General features: G+C 37.2%; 1 protein-coding gene across 5 annotated transcripts in view; it reads left to right on the forward strand.

Annotated features, from left to right (window-relative positions):
• Positions 1-20,102, forward strand: part of lepr (leptin receptor) — a 69,200-nt gene that overhangs the window by 7,596 nt on the left and 41,502 nt on the right. The window contains exon 2 of one of the 5 annotated variants that reach the window (XM_083566042.1): positions 8,308-8,345. The exons of 1 other annotated variant lie outside the window; for it this stretch is intronic. The gene's annotated coding sequence lies outside the window, so the exon portion shown is untranslated. Of the gene's footprint in view, positions 1-8,307; positions 8,346-19,666; positions 20,026-20,102 lie in introns of those variants that run through there. 3 more of the 5 variants (XM_083566041.1, XM_083566040.1, XM_083566043.1) reach the window with 3 other exon arrangements.

Consider the following 20,102-nt stretch of genomic DNA (forward strand, 5'->3'; position numbering starts at 1 on the left):
GGTGGTGATTTGAATTGTGTTTTGAACCCTGTTTTGGATCGTTCTAGTTCTCGTTCTGTATCCCAATCTGCAATGTCTAAATCGTTCTCCGATTTCGTGTCACAAAACAGTTTGGTAGACCCATGGAGATGTCGCAATCCCGGGTTAAAAAAAATTTAATTTTTCATTTTTGCATCATTCATATTCCAGAATTGATTATTTTTTTTATTGATAGCCGTCTTAATCGCTCCGTTGTATCTACAGATTATTTGGGCATTGTGATCTCTGATCATGCTCCTCTAGCATTGGATATCCAATTCTCAACCCATAGACCTACACAATCTCCCTGGCGGTTTAATTCGCATCTCCTAGCGGACAAGGATTTCTGTGCGTCTATTTTTAACGCTATTGATGAATTCTTGTTGTTTAATCGTCTTCACTCTACTCCATGCTCATTATTCTCTGACTCTGAAAGACTCTGAAAGCCTATCTCGGGGGGCAAATAATTTCATACTCTACTTTCACATATCGGGAGCACAGAGCTAAACTCAGGGAAATTTCATCGGCTATCAGCCAACTCGATCAGAGCTACGCGTCCAACCCGTCTCCAGAGCTATACAAACAACGTGTTTAGTTGCAGGCAGAATTCGATCTCCTCTCCACTAGGGAAACTAAATGCATGTTATTACGAACTCGTGGATTGTATTATGAATACGGTGACAAACCAAGCAGATTGTTGGCTCATCAGCTGTGACGGCAGGCTGTATCGCGCCTAATACCGCAGATTAATAATGACTCAAATGTCACCGTTACCGATCCCATAGAGGTCAATGCAGTATTTAAGTCTTATTACTCTGCTTTTTATAAATCTGAATGCCTTACTGATAGTAAGAGACTGGGTGATTTCCTTCAAGGTGTCGATCTTCCTGTTGTTGATACGGTCTCTGTACGGGACTTGGACTCTCCACTATCTCTTGACGAAGTCAGAGCTTCAATAAGGGCGATGCAGTCTAATAAAGCCCCAGGCCCAGATGGTTTTTCAGTTGAGTTTTTAAAGAGGTTTATCGATAAATTGGCACCGCTGCTCCTTGGTGTGTTCAATGAATCTCTGGGTCGGGGTGTGCTACCACCTACTTTTAATCAGGCCTCAATAGCCCTTCTCTTGAAGAAGGGCAAGGATCCCAACCTGATCATATAGACCGCTGTCGCTGCTGAATGCCGACGTGAAAGTGCTGGCCGAAAGTGATCGCATCCCGGTTAGAAAATGTACTACCACATATCATATCTATGGAGCAGACAGGATTTACAAAAGGGCGACACTCATTTTTTAACACTCATACACTTTTCAAAATAATTTACTCTAAGCAGTCATCTCCTTTGCCTGAGGTGGTAGTCTCAGTGGATGCTGAGAAAGCGTTTGATACAGTCGAGTGGGAATACCTGTTTGCAATATTGAAGAAATTTGGGTTTGGTGATACATTTGTCTCCTGGATCGGACTCCTTTATAAATCTCCACAAGCCAGTGTTCGTACAAATAATATTAGCTCTGATTATTTCAGTCTCAGGCGTGGAACCCGGCAGGGGTGCCCACTGTCCCCACTGCTATTCGCCCTTGCCATTGAGCCGTTATCCATTAAACTTAGATCCTCATTAGCCTTTAAGGGTATAACTCGCAAGGGGGCGGAAAATAAGGTGTCCTTATATGCTGATGATTTGTTGTTATATGTGACGGATCCTGCAGCCTCTGTTCCTGTCATTTTATCTATCTTGGGTGATTTTGGCTCTTTCTCGGGATACAAATTGAATTTCCATAAGAGTGAGTGTTATCCGGTAAACAATACTGCTCTACAAATTCAGCGTCTGAATCTGCCATTTAAATTCAACTGTTCAGGCTTTATATACCTTGGTATCACGGTGACCTGTTCCTTACCCAGACTTTTTCATGCCAGTCTCGCTCCGCTTGTGGCGGACATGAAGTCGGATTTTCAGAGGTGGAGCAGTCTACCTCTGTCTTTAACAGGAAAAATCAATGCAGTTAAAATGAATGTTCTGCCCAAGTTTCTTTATTTTTTTCAATCGCTTCCACTATTTTTACCCAAGTATTTTTTTGATTCATTAGATAGAATCATTAATTCTTTTCTTTGGAGTGGAAAACCGCCCAGAATCCGTAAGACTTTATTGCAGAGATGTAGGCTCAGTGGTGGGCTTGCTTTGCCCAATTTTCAAATATACTACTGGGCTGCACATATCCAAAAACTGAACTTTTGGTCCAATTCAGCAGAATCCACTTGGTGCAATCTAGAGCTACTGTCTTGTAGATCATCCTCTGTATCTGCTCTGCTTTGCTCACCTTTTCCGGTCAAACCATCTCAATATACTGACAATCCAGTCGTACTGAACACACTTAAGATTTGGTTTCAGTTTAGGCGTCACTTTAAATTTAGGGCTTTATCAGCACTGAGTCCCTTGAATAGAAATCATTTGTTTCCCCCGTCGCTTTTGGATTCAGCTTTCTCGCTATGACACGAAAAAGGCATCAAGCAACTTTATAATTTGTACAAAGATGGCGTCTTTAGAAGTTTCGCCAGCCTGTCTTTGGAGTATGGGCTTACAGCTCCAAGTCTATCTCCAAGTCCGCAGCTTTGTATCTAAATGCCTTCCCAATTTTCCCTCTGTACCCCCCAAGCAACCTTGGGAGAGTTTAGTCATTTTTACTCTCCCGGATATACAGTTTTATTTTATCTCTTAAAAGCTGTAATACAGATAAAACCAGGACCGCATGGGAGGAGGAGTTGGGGCTGCAGTTTGGCGAAGAACAGTGGGAGAAGGCTGTAGATAGGATACGGTCTACCACTTCCTGTGCCCGCCTCAGTCTCATTCAGTTTAAGGTTTTGTACAGAATTCATCTTTCCAAATCGAAACAGGCAAAAATCTATCCTGGGGTTGAGGACAGATGTGACAGATGTCATGCTTCCCCCTGTCATTTAAGTCATATGTTCTTTCTGTGCCCGAAATTACATGCATTCTGGACAGGTTTTTTCAGCATTATGTCCTCGATATTTGGAGTGCAACTGACGCCATGCCCACTGATCGCTATATTTGGGGTTACCAACGAGTCGGTATCACTGAGTTCTGCACACAAAGATGTTTTAGCTTTCTCATCTTTATTGGCCAGACGTTGCATACTTCTACACTGGAAAACAATAGGATGTCCTTCCATCTCTCGGTGGTTTATAGCCTCAAAGTTTTTTCTTAAGTTGGAGAAAATAAAATATACACTGAGGGGTTCTACTGGCACTTTTTTTTGCAAGTGGCAACCTGTTATTTCTTATTTTAGGAGACTACGGGTGCTACCTGATTAAAGATCTAAATTGGTCAAAATTGGACTGTATGCATGGCCTTTATTTTGTTTCTTCAGTTGTTTAAGCAGGGGTATGTGGGGTGTGTGTGCGTGCGCATGTGTGTGTGTCTTTGTCTGGGGGTTTGTTTGTGTTTTGGGGGTGGGGGTGTTTTTTTTTCTTTGTTTGTTAAAAAAAGGAAAAATTTAGAATTTATGTTTACATTTTTGTATTTGTAATTGTTGATTTTTCAATAAAAATAATAATAAAAAAATAAAAAAATAAAAAAATCTCTATCATGCCAAGAAGGCAGAATGCATGAACATGATCCTGAAATTTTGTCATCCTCAACGAAGCAAAGTGGAAAATCTTTCTGTGGTCAGACAAATAAAAATTTTTATTTCTTTTTGAAAACCATGGATAGCACACCGCCAGACTTAAGAGGAGAGGGACCATCTGGCTTGTTATCAGTACTAAGTTCAAAAAGCCTCATTAGTGCCTGTTAAATGAGCAGCTTTCACATATGGAAAGGTTCCATCAATGCTAAATCTGGGTGCTGAACTGGCCTGCCTGTAGTCTAGACCTTTTACCATTTGAAAACGTTTGGCGCATCATGAAACGAAACATACAACACAGGACACAGAGGACTTTTGAGCAGCTAGAATCCTGTATCAGACTCAAATAGGACACATTCTTTTCCCAAAACTTCACCAACTGGTCTCCTCAGTTTCCAGATGTATATGGACAAAAGATGTGAGGTAAACATGGCTCTGTCCCAACTTTTTGGAGACCTGTTGCAGCCATCAAATTCAAAATAACCTTATTTTTTTCTTAAGATTTTATATAGTCAGTTGAAACTTTTAATATGTTTTTTTTTATGTTTGATTGTAAATAGAATATGGGTCTATGAGATTTGCAAATCATTGCATTCTGTTTTTATTGACAGTGTATCTGGAAAGTATTCACTTTTTCCACATTGTGTTATGTTAATACCTTATTCCAAAATGGTTTAAATTCATTCATTCATTCATTTTCTTCCGCTTATCCGGGTCGTGGGGGGAGCAGTCTAAGCAGGCCCCCACCTTCGACTGCTGCCCAATCCTCACAGCATCGTCCCTTACGGTCCCTCCTGCAGGTGGTGAGCCCACGGGAAGGCGGCCCCATGTCACGGACCTTGATATTTCCCTCGTAAGGGACCCCGGAGCATAGAGGGTTAAGGGCCTTGCTCAAGGGCCCAAGAGTGGCAGCTTGGCGATACCGGGGCTTGAACCCCAGACCTTCCGATCGGCAACCCAGCGCCTTAACCGCTGGAGCCACCACTTCCCCACTAAAATTTTTAATTCATTATTTTCCTTAAAATTCTACAAACAATACCCCATAATGACAACATGAAAGAAGTTTGTTTGTAATCTTTGCAAATTTATAAAAAAAATAATAATAATAAAAATAAAAACATTACATGTACAATACATACAGTAAGTATTGACAGCCTTTGTTTCCTCTGATCATCCTTGAGATGTTTCTACAACTTGTTTGTACAACTTGCCTTAGTCAGGGAGGTCACCACGAACCCGATGGTCACTCTAAAAGAGCTCCAGTGTTTCTGTGTGGAGAGAGGAGAACCTTCCAGAAAAACAACCATCTCTGCAGCACTCCACTAATCAGGCCTGTATGGTAGAGTGGCCCACCTGGAGTTTGCTAAAAGGCACCTGAAGGACTCTCAGATTATGAGAAACAATGAATGAACTCCTTGGCCTGAATGGCAACGTCATGTGTAGAGGAAACCAGGAACGCTAATCACCTGGCCAATACCATCCCTACAGTGAAGCATGGTGGTGGCAGTGTCATGCTGGGGGGATGTTTTTCAGTGGCAGGAACTGGGAAATTAGTTAGGATCAAAGGAAAGATGAATGCAGCAATATACAGAGACATCTTGATGAAAACCTGCTCTAGAGTGCTCTGAACCTTAGACTGGGGAGACAGATCATCTTCTAACAAGGCAACAACCCTAAACACACAGCTAATATAATAAAGGAGTGCTGATGGGACGACTCTGTGAACATTCTTGAGTGGCCATGCCAGAGCCCAGACTTTAACCAGATGGAACATCTCTAGACAGATCTGAAAATGGCTGTGAACTGATGCTCCCCATCCAACCTGATGGAACTTGAGAGGTTCTGCAAAGAACAATGGGAGAAACCGATAAAAAAGCTCTTCCAAGCTTGTAGCATCAAACTAAAAAATTCTTGAGGCTGTAATTGGTGCCAAAGATGCTTCAACGAAGAATTGAGCAAAGGCTGTGAATACTTATGTACATGTGATTTTATTTAGTTTTTTATTTGTAATAAAGAATTCAAACAAACTTCTTTCATGTTGTCATTATGGGGTATTGTTTGTAGAGTTTTAAGGAAAATAATGATTTTAATCCATTTTGAAATAAGGCTGTAACAACAAAATGTGGAAAAAGTGAAGCGCTGTGAACACTTTCCAGATGCACAGTATTTTAAAGCATTTTGCATAAGGCAATACACAACAAAACAAATCGGTCTGAAAACTTTCTGTATGCACTGTAGTTTTGCATTGTTTTGTTTAATTATTTGATTTTAATTAACACAATATTTAACTATTAATATGTTATGACTTTTTCAGGGCTGGCCTATAGCATAACATAATGACAACAAGAGACTTTGTATCTTAGTATCCTGTTGATATGATGGAGTCACATAATAATGATGTGAAGCCTCAAACGTTCACTGAATTTAGCCGGTTAGCATTTCCTGGAAGACTGAATGACCAATTTGCATTACTGCATCAGGCAATGTTCTTTCAAACCTGTTGTCAAAACAGTGTGAGCATGCTGTCATACACAGGAGACTAAGAACATACGGAATAGAACAAACTGAAAACATACACAAAAAATACAACGAATCTTTAAATAATCTTGTCAGAAAACAGAGATTTGATTCTGAAAATATGCAGAATTTGAAGCAGGGATCAGTAACATGGAAGCAGCTAAATCTAGACCTGAAATTTTTCCTCACAGCAAAGTAGTTTATTCAATCGCACATCAGTTAATTAATTTCTTGTAAAGTAATTGATATGTCTGGTCTATTAGAGCAGTAAATTGTTTATTGAATGTCAGAACCAAAATCTGGAAACACCTGATTTCTCATGTCTAAGTGTAATTGTTTACTCCTCATCTTAATTAACCTGAGTAACATAATCTAAGAGTTCTGCACAAGCAGCCATTATAGATCAGAGCACAAGCAAAACTTTTTTGGCTTATTCTGATCTACAGTTATTGCTTGATCTAAAGGCTAATATGGGGTTAAATGCAACATTTTCTGGACAACACTTCAGAAACTAATCTAATTTCTCCATTTAATTCCCTGTTTAACACATTTAACCTCGTATTCTTCTGGTGGGATAAAACTTTCTTCAGGGCATTTCTGCTTCTCAAGTGGTCCTTGTTTAAACCCTATTTTTTTAAACCAAAGTTAGTCATCTTACAATTCTCATCCACCAACCAGCTCTTCTTAACCACATGACAACTATTAACCAGAGACTGTGAAGGGGAATAAACTCTGTGACAACTTAAGCCAGTTAATTCACATCTTTTTAAAATGCTGCTCATGCTAAAGTACAGGACAACATAACACAAAACTATCTCCTTCTATGTACATTAGCTTGCATTTACAGTAAGACTAGCTGCATTATACTGTATTGTTGATTTCCAAATCTAGGCTCCTCTGCTGTCATTTGAGGCCTTCAATGTACATGTGAAATAGTTAAACATCTAATTTTGTTAGTGCCTTAAATAATTTCTATTTTTCCTTTATTCATTTCAACCACTTTGTTCTGGTCAAGGTCACAGCAGATCCAGAGCTTTCCAAAGAAAGGTTGCAGGACAGACACTGGAATAAACACCTGTCTATTACGGGGCACCATGCACACACATTTACACTGCCAGGGGCAAGTTAGGATCATTAATCTACCTCCAGTCAAATGCATAATTTAATATTGCGAGACACATTTACACTGATTTACATTCATTCGTTATTTCAATGTCATCCTAGCTAGTTTTAGCAGAGGCAATTCACCATGCAAAAGCTGCGCATTTCCGGAAGGTGGGAAGAAACCAGAGAATCCAGAGAAAACCCCCATGGACAAGGGGAAAACATGCCTAAACCCATAACTGTAGCTCAGAATCTGGAGGGATGCTGAAGCTGTGAGGCATCAACATTCGTTTAAGTCTCATCCATTTCACTACAACACAGTTATGGGTTTATGACCCATCCATGCGCACAGATTGAAAATTTATCTGTCATAGCCAAGCTCTTGAAGAGAGTCATCACCTGTACATCTGCCTGATATCCCTGTCAGCTAAATGATTCAAAGAGCACTAATGATTCATTCACAACAAGCTCTCAGCCAAAACAAGTGTTTGTGGAACTTCCCACTTCATGCAAATTTGCTTAATGCATTAATTATTCTAGGGTTATGGTAATGCAATAGAGCAAACCAGAGACAGCGTTTTGATCTGAAGATATAAATAAATCTTCAGGGCTTCTCTTCTTAATGATTTTTGAACACATTTCTCAGTTTTGTTAACACTCTAGTCTTAATCCTGATATTGTGACTGTTCTAACTTTAACTTTTTTTTCTTTCCCTAATGAATTTATTCAGGGCCTTGATAGAAATAGCTTCCTGTTATTGATTTTATGTTTTTTTGTACAGATAAAAGGTCAGTGAAGAGTGCAGAGAGAACATTTATCACAGTCACACAAGCAAAGCTTTATCAAACCCCTTTAATTACATTTCCATTTCACTGCCCGTATGTCACTGTTTGGTACGCATACATTTTAGCAATTTTGAGAGAAATTAATCCCTTTATCAGAAATATCAGACATAGGAATTTATGGAATGGAAGTACGTGTGTAAATGTGTGTTAAAGCCACATTTTAAATTTCCCAAACTTTCTTTATCGTAGCCGCTGGTGCAGGGCTGTTGGTGACAGAAGGGCTGTTTGTGAGTCAAGCCCAGTTTGTTTTTTTGTCTTTGCCAAGAGTGTCTTTTGTCATTACCTTAACGGTTCCTCACTGCTGTAACAATACAATAAAACCGAATGACGCAGCATGCCTGGTGTTTATGCCTTTGTGTGTGTCTGGAGGGGTTTTGTTGGATTGCATTGAGATTTCCTTAGCAACATTAGGGAGATGACTCAAGGCACACTGGACAAATAAATGCAGATAAATGTATGCCTCACTGATCTACAAAAAAAGAGGTATATTTCAGAGTTACTTTTCCATGATAATGTACTTTCTCTGGGTGGAATACTATTTCATATTAAACATTTTACTGTAAATATACACCTTTACATGTTCTACACTCATTCTTATTGCCATTGTTAGAGAAAATAGAACAAGATAGAAAATCACTCTTCAGTTTAACTTTTATCTGGAAAGTGCCTCTATAAACTGTACAGCTTAAAGCAACAAGAAACAGGGCAGCTGAAATATTGAAAGGGGAATTAGACACAGGTGGTAGCAATGAAATAATTACAGACAGGGAGAAAACAACATAGGGGTACTCTAGTGTTAAAACATGTCATAACTGGTTGAAAGTTCTGACAAATACCATTTTAAACCAAACACATTAATTATCCAGGACCTGTAGACTTATTTTATAGTGTGACTTTTTTATAATGTGTATGTACAAAGATTTAGAGAGATGTTTTCCCCCTTAAATTTAACACTAATGTTTTTTTACACCAAGTACTATGTCCCAAAATACATACAGGGCAAGCTTGCCATTTAGAAGATACTGTATATATATTCAGTTTAGGCTTCTGTTCAGGCTTACACTTGGGATCTGCAGCTCTGCACACTGTGAAGGCCATTATAAAGAAACATATTTACACCAAGTGTAAATCCACTTACTGGTATGTCTTTTAGAGGTGAGAGGAAACCAGAGAGCCCAGATGAAACCCATGAGGATAACATGCACAGTATCAGCAGAGCTATCATCCGAGATTTTGATCCAAACCTGGTAGACTTCCTATCTACAATTATTTACTAATTACAGAAGATCATACCAAAAATATGATTATATAATTTCTCTCCCCTCGTGGATTTAAGGCGATCTATTTTAAACAAGCAAATTTAGCAAACTTAGCACAAATTACAAAGTGATTATAAAAAAATATGTACATATTACAAGTGATTATAAAAAAAAAAAATCCTCTTTGGTTATTTGATTAGATGAAATTTGCACTGTTTAGTTAATGCAACTTAGGGTATTACTAAATGCCTGAATCAGGCCAGATGTATGTGAACCAAACTTAAACCAAATAACACCAGAACGAACTAAAAATAATAACAACATTATTAGTACAAAATGTATTATTAAAAGAATGAATAAGAAATATTGTTCCATATACAATATATTATCATTATGCAATGAACAAAGTCTGTATTAATGTGTGCATTTTGCCGCATGAAAATACATTCTGTACAATTTCAGAGATAATTAATGGACAGTAAAAGACTATTTATTAACATATGCCTTACTGAATTTTTATCCTGTTCTTTCCTTTCGAGATACATCAGCAAAGTGAATATGAATGTAGTCTTTGTTGTATGTATAACTGGTCAAGTTCTTAGACACAGATCTATTCATTCAGTAATAGCAGCCCAACTGAAATGAGACAGAAAGTTGTATAAACACACACAGAGAAGCTTTTCAGTTGATGATTTCTGGAAAGACTTTGTGGTACTCCACTCTTTTTTGCAAATGTATTGAATTAAGGAGAGTTGGATACGATGTTAGGCAAACACTTGGTCTAATCAGCATAAGTTATATCACTTATTTTGCCCATGCTCAGCAGTATCCTCTGTCTGCAAAATCAGAGTTGATTAGAATCAAGCTGGTTATTAAATGTCTCGATAACTGACAGTAAATTACTAAGTCAGTTCTAACAGTGTGTATTTAACAGTGTTTATTCTATTTACATTAAACACATTTCCACTTAAATTTCCATTGCCACAAGTTTTTAATTCAGTTACATTTTTATACACTTATAAACACTTTTTATAGCTATTTTCTTTACAGCTTTAGAAACTTTAACTCAAAATAAATCTTTCAACTGAACCCACTAAATGAAAATACTGACATTGATAAACAAGTGGATCATTGGTAAAGGTCTTCTTTATAAATGTTGTAAACACTTAATTAGGTTTATGTCAAGCCTATTTCTAGTCCGCACTGTATGTCATCTTTGTTAATATGAGCCGACGTCCGAAGTCATCTATGGAACATATTAGAAATGTCAGTAAATGTCATACAAAGATATTGATACACATCAGCTGCATATGTGGTTAAACACTCTGGCTATGAGGAGAAAACAGAGAAACTGCATGACGTCTTGACTCATCTTGCATAATAGGGTGCATCAAGTTCACCCATGTGATTTAGCTTAGGTCAGCTTCAGCTATCAGTAGTAGAATCTAGTAATATATGACATCATCTTGCAATATGCTTCAAATAACATATAACATTGCTTATATTAGTTTAAATCAAAGCTTAATACATGTAACCATTATTTAGCATTAATATAGTATAATACTTAGCTTTGCAAAGATCTCTGAATAAAGAGATCACAAAAATTAAAAGTCATGCGTTAGAGTAAAGTTTAGCATGTATAAAGTTTAGCATACAGCAGACGATCTAAATGCTTGTAGATGTAATACGTTATAAAGGCCAGTGAGCAGATAAGGCTGATAGATTAGGATAGGGATTAGAAAAAGAAAATAAAAAAACAGCAGTTGTAGGGGAAAGTTCAGGTCAATAGTGTCAGGTCCTGAGGAATAGTATGGACCAGGATTGTCTCCAGTTGCCATGGGAGAAGTTGGGGTATAGTCAGGAGAGACAGAGCCTGGGGAAAAAGGCTCGATCAGTAGCTCGAGATCAGTTTAAGTAGAGGCGTAGAGTACGAACCAGAAGAGTTATTCGAGCTGGAAAATAGAGACACATATGAGGACAAATCAGTCGGCCCAGAAAATAGATATGAGCCATAGCCTGTAGAAAGTGGCGACCACCCACACCATGCAAAGGACTTCGGCCGGCATTAGGAGAGAGGAAAATATAATGGGAAATCAAGTTCAAAAAAAGTTCAAAACATATTCATGAAGTAAAAATACTTTGTTACTGTACTATAATAAATTTTTCTGGTATCAGTACTTTATTTTCTTTTCGGACAAATTTTTCCTTTCACTCGTAAAATTTTTGTACACAAATATTAGTACTTTCTACTTCTTACATTTCCAAAACAGGCTCGTTACTTTAGTTTTAATCTATTTGTTGACATGATCAATATTTTTCAATATCAATATTTCTTTCTCACTGCGTGCCGTTTTCCGCCGATCAACCTATTTCCTGTCATTGCGCTCTCACACACCACAGACGTTGGTAATTGGTTTGAACTTGTTTCTGCTCAGTTTGCATTCAGTTTACATGGCAATCACATGTGAGCCTGCAGTGATGCATACTGTTTTTGCCTGTTGAAAAAAAATGGCCAGGGGGGTTTAATTGGAAAGTTGTCTTTGTTAGACCTAGAAGTGTCCGAGTATTACCTGCAGGCTATGGCGTCATTTCCAAAATTAAGGGACTAAATCTATTTCTAAATCTATTTACCTTTTCAAATCTGGGAAACTGATGCTACAGCCGGTCTCAGAGAGGTTGAAATACATGGATATCAAAATACAGAATCAGAAATGCTTGTATAGCTACAGTATTGTTATTATGGTGACACAATTATACTGTATGTCTGCTTATTTTGAGACCTTACCTAAAGACGTTGGACTGTTTTCTGGTAACATCAAAATGTCCTGTGACAATGTAACCTGCTGACATGAATTACTAATACCATATAATAGATACCGTATATGGTATATTCTTTTTATATTATGCTCTGGTTTGTAATGTTACTACAACCACTGGTAATGTTATCAAAAAGCTGCTGTAAGTTATAATGTTTACAATCTTTGACCTATCCACAGTTTTATCACTCTGTATAGCGTTTATTGTAAATGATCTGAAATGTAGTAAATATGAATGATACATACAGTACACAATATCATTAAACTACATATACTAGTGTTTCTGTGGTAAGCATTCAGCTGTAAGGATTCTCAGAAATCATTTAACCTTCCAGCTACAGGATTCCAGTTCTTTTTTAATGAGGCCAATTCTATTACTAATCTATTACTAACTCTATAGCATCCCTATAATAAGATTTTCAATCAGGCAAGAGTAAGTACTTCTAGAGGAGACGGTGGATCTGCAATCTCTCTGGCTGCCAGGAAAATTTGCTTGTAAAACTCTTCTTTTTATTCTCTGTGTCCTGGAAAAATCTTGCCTTGGTCTTTTTTTTTTAATTTTAGTAGAAATAATAAATCCCTGACAAGGTCCATGTTGTTTTATTAGGTAATTAAAGAGTCTAGCTGCACTGGTGAATCATAGATCACGTGGTTTTAGCTGCCGCTTTTCAATACAAGCCTGTGTATATTCATTAATACTGTACAATTCTAAGGTCTAGCAAGACTTGTCTGAATATTTCATCAGCACAGCACTACTGCTTTCCCTTACGGACATGACATACTTAGGGAATGATGTCACCCGTAACCTGGTGGCGGCATTGCAAAGCGACGTCATCTGCTGGTTGCTGGATGAAGGGTTGCAATGCATTCTACAACATTTTCTTCTTTCATTCCTTCTTTGTGTTTCCACTTCTCAGTTCAGGCAGTTTTACAAATAGCATTGCTTGCAGATTAGCTGTTGAAAACACACACAGCCCCTGTTAATCTGTCAAGCTTCACTCTTTCTCTTTTTTCTTAGCTTCTAAAACACAGGCTGGGGATTTTTTTGTTTTGTTATGAATTGGTTTTGACAGCTCGAATTGGTCAAAGGTGAATCACTCTAATCAGGGCTTTTCCAGAGACATAACCACACAATCTCCATTGACCTATGAGTGTTCAGTCTTGGCAGCTGACACACTCAGAAATGCTGGCATTTACACCGAATTTATGTCGTGAAAAAAATAAAAATAAAAACTTAACACAAGAAGGAATTCACACTGGAGTAACACTAAATTCGACTGAACTTAATATGACTATATTCTGGTTTCCAAAAATAGTGAGGATGATAATATTTAGTCCATTTTGAAAAAAAACAAACAAACAAACAAACAAAAACACATAAACCCAAAACCCACCTGTGGGTCCAGGCTTACATTTAAGTCAATTAGAATGAAACAATGTTCCTCCTGGTCCATTGTGCTGCTGTGTTTTGAACAACACAGCAATATAAGACTACATAAATTTACAGTAGACAGGTCTACATAATGAGCACACTCCGGATAACATGTCAAATGTAACGGCTTGTAAATGTAAAAAAAAAAAAAGATAAAACAATATAAATGTAACATACTGTCAGTGGTGTACAGAGTTCCTGAAAATCATACTTAAGTAAAAGTATAGATACCTTACTGCAAAATTTACTTGAGTAAAAGTTTTAACCTTATCTGATTTGAACAGTACTTTACTATTTGACTCATATTGAACGTAGGCTCAAAGATGCACTAGTCCTCAACACCAAGACGCTTGTTAGTGAAAAGCCAAAAACAGTTGATTTGCAAGGTTTTATTTCCTAAATGCAAATGAAATTGTGCACCTCAACACTGCATTAACCAAAACCGACACAACAGTATTAAAGCAGTAGTAAAGCAATCTTTAAAATATATATCTTCAATTAACAAATAAGAAGTTATTCCTGTCACAAAGTAGAAGCACCATTAGTATTTAATGGACAAATAAAATTAAATAAATAATTTTAGATAAATTAAAAAAACAAATATTCAGAGCAGACTGATTGCAAAATGTAATTGGTAACGATCATTGTCAATTAAAATAGGTAAAATACGTTTTTTTGTTAGCGCAAGTTTGTTCTGCTCTGCACCTTGCTGCCTGGCTGAAAGAAAATAAAGTTCACTTCGACTTAACTTGACTTTGACTCATAAATATAATTGGGTAGAGAGTAAAAGTTGGTTATATCTTTGATATTTACTAAAACTAGAAAGTAGACAATTGTAAATTGTGTGAATTGGTGAGGGAAGACATGCAGGTAATTGGTGTGAAAGAGGCAGATTTAGAGGACAGGGGGCTATGGAGACGGATGATCCGCTGTGGCGACCCCTAATGGGAGAAGCTGAAAGAAGAAGAAAAAGAATAAGAAGTAAACATAACACATGATAAATGATAGCACATTTGGTATGATGACAAACAGTATGATAAATACATTGCAGCAGCAATAGTGCTGGTGATCAGTGTTTTGTACAGTGTGTTAGTTATTTTAAGATTAAAAGGAGTGGAGTGTTGTTCAGTTTTGTATGAGTTTACGATAATCCATTCGCTGTGGATTGAGAAATCTAATGCAAATGTTGGTGATGAAGAAATAAAAAACTTTCTGATGATCTTCTCAACTGTCCACACTATTTCCTATTGTGTCTTGCCATTACTAATTCAGGGATGCTCTTAATAGGATGTGGGAATGATGAGGGCTAGTGGGCTTTTCTCAGCCTTCATAGAATATACAGATGTTACTGGGCTTTCTTGACTATGAGATTCCCCACTAATTTGAATAGAATTTGATGCCCTTGACAATCTCTATGTCAGTGATCAGCAGAGAATAGTCTCTCTGTGCTCTCCTGAAGTCAACAACTATCTTTTTATGTCTGTTGATGTTTAGAGAGTTGTTGACTCTGCAGTAAGCTGCTGTACCTCGTCTCTGTATGCTGACTTGTCATTAATGTTGATGAGACCCACCACAGTTGAATCATCAGCGCACTTTGTTGCACATCTGTGAGTCATCAGAGTGAATTGCAGTGGAGGGGTCCCAATGCTCAGTGTGGGAGTGCTAGATATGCTTCTCCTGATCTAAACTGATTAAAGGTCTTAATATAGAAAGTTCTGGACCTAACAGCAGAAGGAGGTGTTAAGGTCTAATAGAATCTGCTTTTCAATTAGGTGCTGAGGAATAATTGTTTTGCATGCCGAGCTAAGATCTATTAAGATCTACAAGGTGGTATCAAAACGTTTCAAGACTAGCTCTGTTTACAAGAAAGTACTTTATCTATCTATGTTTACACACTATCACCTTCAAAAGAATCCCCTTTGCACAGTAATACAGTGCTCCCAGTGTTCCTGCCACTTCTGGAATATGTCATGGAAGTCTCCTTTTCAACGCATGCAAGGTACCTTCTGTGATTCATGCAGGATCTTTCCAATGGTGTTAAAACTACAAACTTTGAGCTGGATTTAATCTTCAGGAAGTGGGCGAAGTCTGCAGGACCAGATATCTGGCAATTAGGGTGGCAGCAGAAGTGAGATCTTGTGGATTTTTATCGACAATCATAATGCACAAGTTGGCGAATGGTTTTGACATTTTCAGGGTTTAAGCTCATGGAAGGTCTTTCTTATTTCTTGTTTTCTTTCAGTGATGTTCTTACACTCTTGAAGTGCATGTGCCACTAAAAACACCTTCAACGACTCATTGCAGCATTGTCGTATGTCATACGTATGCCATGTCAAGTGTCTCTGTGGCAGATTTGCCCAGTTCCACAAAGCTTTTTTGCTTTTTTTTAACTTGCTGAACAAGATGAAATCGCAGACATGGTAACACACATGGTCAGAATAGCACCAATACTCTCAAAAAAATTAAATAATTTAACCACCTCATATGAGCAGTTTCCTTTTAGTTTAGGTGGGAAAGGGTGGGCCACTGTACTTACTCAGTACTTCAGTGTGGTCAAATAAGCTCCACCCTGTATTTGCTATAAGATTTTTGGAAAGTAATTATTACGTCTGATGATAATTTGGGTCAATTTATTTTCTAAATTCCTTTGAGACATTAGTGCTTGTCTGTTGACATGACAGTGATGTGATTGGTTTTAATGACAGATCTCAAAGATCTCACAGAACACTGTTTTGCTTTTTCTGATAAAAACAAAAAGAAGAAAAAATGCAGAAGCATCTCTTTTTACCTACCCTTTTTCCAATCTTATACTAAAGAGAAGTCCAATAAAATTAATAAGGGAGATCAGAAATGCTAGATGTAAATTTTCAGAATGCTAAGCAGCTGTATGATGCAGTGGTGCTGTCACGAGCAACGGCAGAGATTTGACTTGGCTTGTTATGCTATTTATGCGAAGACAAGGGTGATGGTGTTGACAGTGGGATTAGCATAAAAGTTGATGCTTTGGAAGCCAATCTGTTTGAGCAGAGTATACAGATGAGAAGCTGAAAGAGCTGGATTAACTAAAAGATTAAAGTTTTGCTGCATTACAGTCTTTCAGTATAGACTAAGCAAAGGTTATATCCCACTGACACCACTATCAAAAAGGAATAATATAAGTTGGTGGTCCATACTATTGTGTTGCTCTGCAGATTAGGGAGCCTGGCGCATCCTGAAGAGCAAGAATAAATGACTGACTTATTACTGATTAACATTCATGAAAACTAAAGTAACAAATACACAACATCAGTTTGTAAGTGTTTTTATTTACAGTAAATACAATTCAAAGTTTACATCTTACCTCTCCCACACCAGGGTGTGTACAGGCTTCGGTGTACTGTATAGTTTATGTAGTGTGATTAACAAAAAGGCACCTTTGAGGCATAGTGACTCATTTGACATATCATCATCCTACACCCAGGAGTCATTACGCACACTATGGTATTCATGAGCAATCTCTCTCAGCAATCTCATTACCCCAGGGAAGGGTAGAACACAGGGAAAAGAGAGCCAAGTGGGGAAGGAAAGGGAGGCGGACAGAGGACAGCATTATTATATAAGTCTGCATTCAGACATCAGTTCTCCCACCCCTCTACTAATTCTTTATCTTTCTCTCACTCAAACAAATAAATATACACACACAGGGCAGAACACCTCAGCCCATCCTGGCTTTGTTATTAAGTTCCCTAACACTACTTAGGCTGGTCTTTGTTGCCAAGATTATACCAGGAAGAATATTCAGTCCACCTTGCCCATCTCAGGATTTTATTTTATATGAACGCAAATACAAACATATTTCTTGTCCATGTGCTCCTTTAAAAATGTATATATATATATATATATATATATATATATATATATATATATATATATATATATATATATATATATATATATATATAAACTCAATTTTTTACATTTATTTATCAGACTTTTTGGTAGGCAGAGGAAGAGGACGAAGAGGAGACACACACCCTTAATCTGGCACAAACCTTGATCTCAGCCAAGCAGTTTTGGACCTGTTTCTATGGCAATAGTTTTTAATGGCTTTGATAAACATGAGGTGCATCCTAAATGTGCCCCAGTGGTATTGCCCAGTCCTCTGCTCTGTTTAGGAGACACACTGTGGTCAGATCTGGGTATGAGATTATTTGTACATGCCATGAATTTAAATGCTGGCTGTATGGTTTGGCTGTGATATGCCTCTAGTCTGTAAATCTGTTAAAGGCTGATAAATGTTAGGCTGTCTCTGTCAAAAGCATCTAGGCTGTTCCAAGAACTGCTGCTAGACTTCTTTTTTTCCAGTAAGTGAAAACAATAGAGAGTCTGAGCCCTTAAAAATTATGATTTTAGTAAACTGCTGAATGATATGTAAGCTGGATAATGTCATCTGATTACAAAAATCAAGACCTTCATAAAAATATGCTTGATGTTTTTAATTCATTTTATGCTACACACAACAGTCTAGTAGCTACTAGGTATCAACGAATTATATGACACAGTTTACAGTGTATAATGTTTATTAAAATGGTAATGTTTGATAAACTGATACACTGTAGATATGAATATGAGGAATGTACATTTTCTTTACATTTTCACAAAGGATCTGGTTGAGTGTCAAGTCAAGTCAAGAGGCTTTTATTGTCATTTCTACTATACACAGTGGTACACAGTACACAGTAAAAATGAGACAACGTTCCTCCAGAACCCTGGTGCTACACTAAACAACAACATAGAGCTACAACACAACACAAGCTACGTAAAGTGCATCGAGTGCAACCTAGTGCAAACAGTGCAGACGAAAAACAGTACAGACAGACAACACAAGACAACACAAGACAAGACACAAAACCCAAGATAGCGCCGCCCAGTAAACCTACTCTATACTTCGATTATACAGACACAATGCAGTACAAAAAACAGCAGTAGCAGCAGTCAAGAGGTGCAAAAAACAGCATGTAAACAGTGTATAACAGTGTACATGAGTGTTCTGGGATCCTGCGACCGATCAAACTTGAATCTTACAAAATCTTGTACATGTACATAATAAACAATTGTTGAACTTGCAAATAAGTGTGCAAGGTCTTTATGCTTGCTTACAGCCTGTAATCAAGAACTGTTTAAAACCCTTAGAGACCTGCACTACACTATGGGGTGTTTTCTCACAATAATGTCACAGGATGATATCATCATGCTGACTTTAGATGAATGATGTAATGCTGCTACAGAAATCTTTCTGTTTTTGCTTTCTAAACTAGAATGAGCTTAAGATTGCTTGTATAAAAACATGCACAGTCAACCTTTTTAACAAGAGAATCTTAATATTCATAAAAAATGAAGATATTATGATATTAATCACAAACAAAAACACTTTTTTTATATTCATTTATACTAATATAAACCTCTCTCCCTTTCCCCCTCTCTCTATTTCACAATTGTATATTTAATACTTGTTATAGAATTATTAAATATACAATTGTAAAATAGTATGCATTCACTTACATGTATGTGTTTATTAAGTAACAATAAACATATATTCATATTAGGTAGAATGTTCACCATACAAGCCGGCTGAGAATTAGTTTACACCAAAAACTGATAATGCATTATACCAAGAATTAACATTAACTATAAGTATAAAGACTATAAAACACAGCTTTTATTTACAGTTGACACTGTAAATAAACATTTATTTTTCAAAACCTGATCAACTCATCTTATTAATTAGAATTGAAAATGTAATATGCAAGTACTTAGATAGCTATATCCTACTTGTAATATTAATTTCATTATTTATTTACTGTAAACAGAACATTAATTTAGTTTTTCCTGTATTTTTTTTTAGTTTTCCTTTTACATTTCACTAATACCTGCACACAGTATGATTAGGAAATTCCTCAGATCACACAGTACATTTATTCTAATGGAGATGAGCTTAGTGGGCGGGGCGTGACGGATATGGGCGGGCTTTATGCTGAATGACAACAGAGTGAAATCATTAGGGGAGTCGTTTTGAATTGAACCGATTCACTGGTGAGTCACTCGTTATTCCTGAACCTGGTACAATGCGAGGCTGATGTGCGGGACAGCGGGACTGTAAACAGGGATCGCCGCGGGATTTCTAACAGAGACACCGTGCTTTCTCTTTTAATGGGCGATGAGCGAAATGAACGGTCTTATAGGGAGGAATAAGAAGAAGAGTCCAGTTTTATTTGCGCTTGTTTTGTTTTCTGGCTGGGAATAAAAACAGCGGAACCTGCAAGTGTTTCCTGCTTCGTCCTAACTTTCAGAAAGAAGAATCCTTCAAAGGTGGAGAGTGAGAGAGTGAGAGAGAGAGAGAGAGAGAGAGAGAGGTAAGTTTGTTAATTGCTATATATATATATATATATATATATATATATATATATATATATATATATATATATATATATATATATA

The sequence above is a fragment of the Silurus aristotelis genome, assembly GCF_946808225.1.
Source record: "Silurus aristotelis genome assembly, chromosome: 2".
Classification (NCBI taxonomy): Eukaryota; Metazoa; Chordata; class Actinopteri; order Siluriformes; family Siluridae; genus Silurus; species Silurus aristotelis.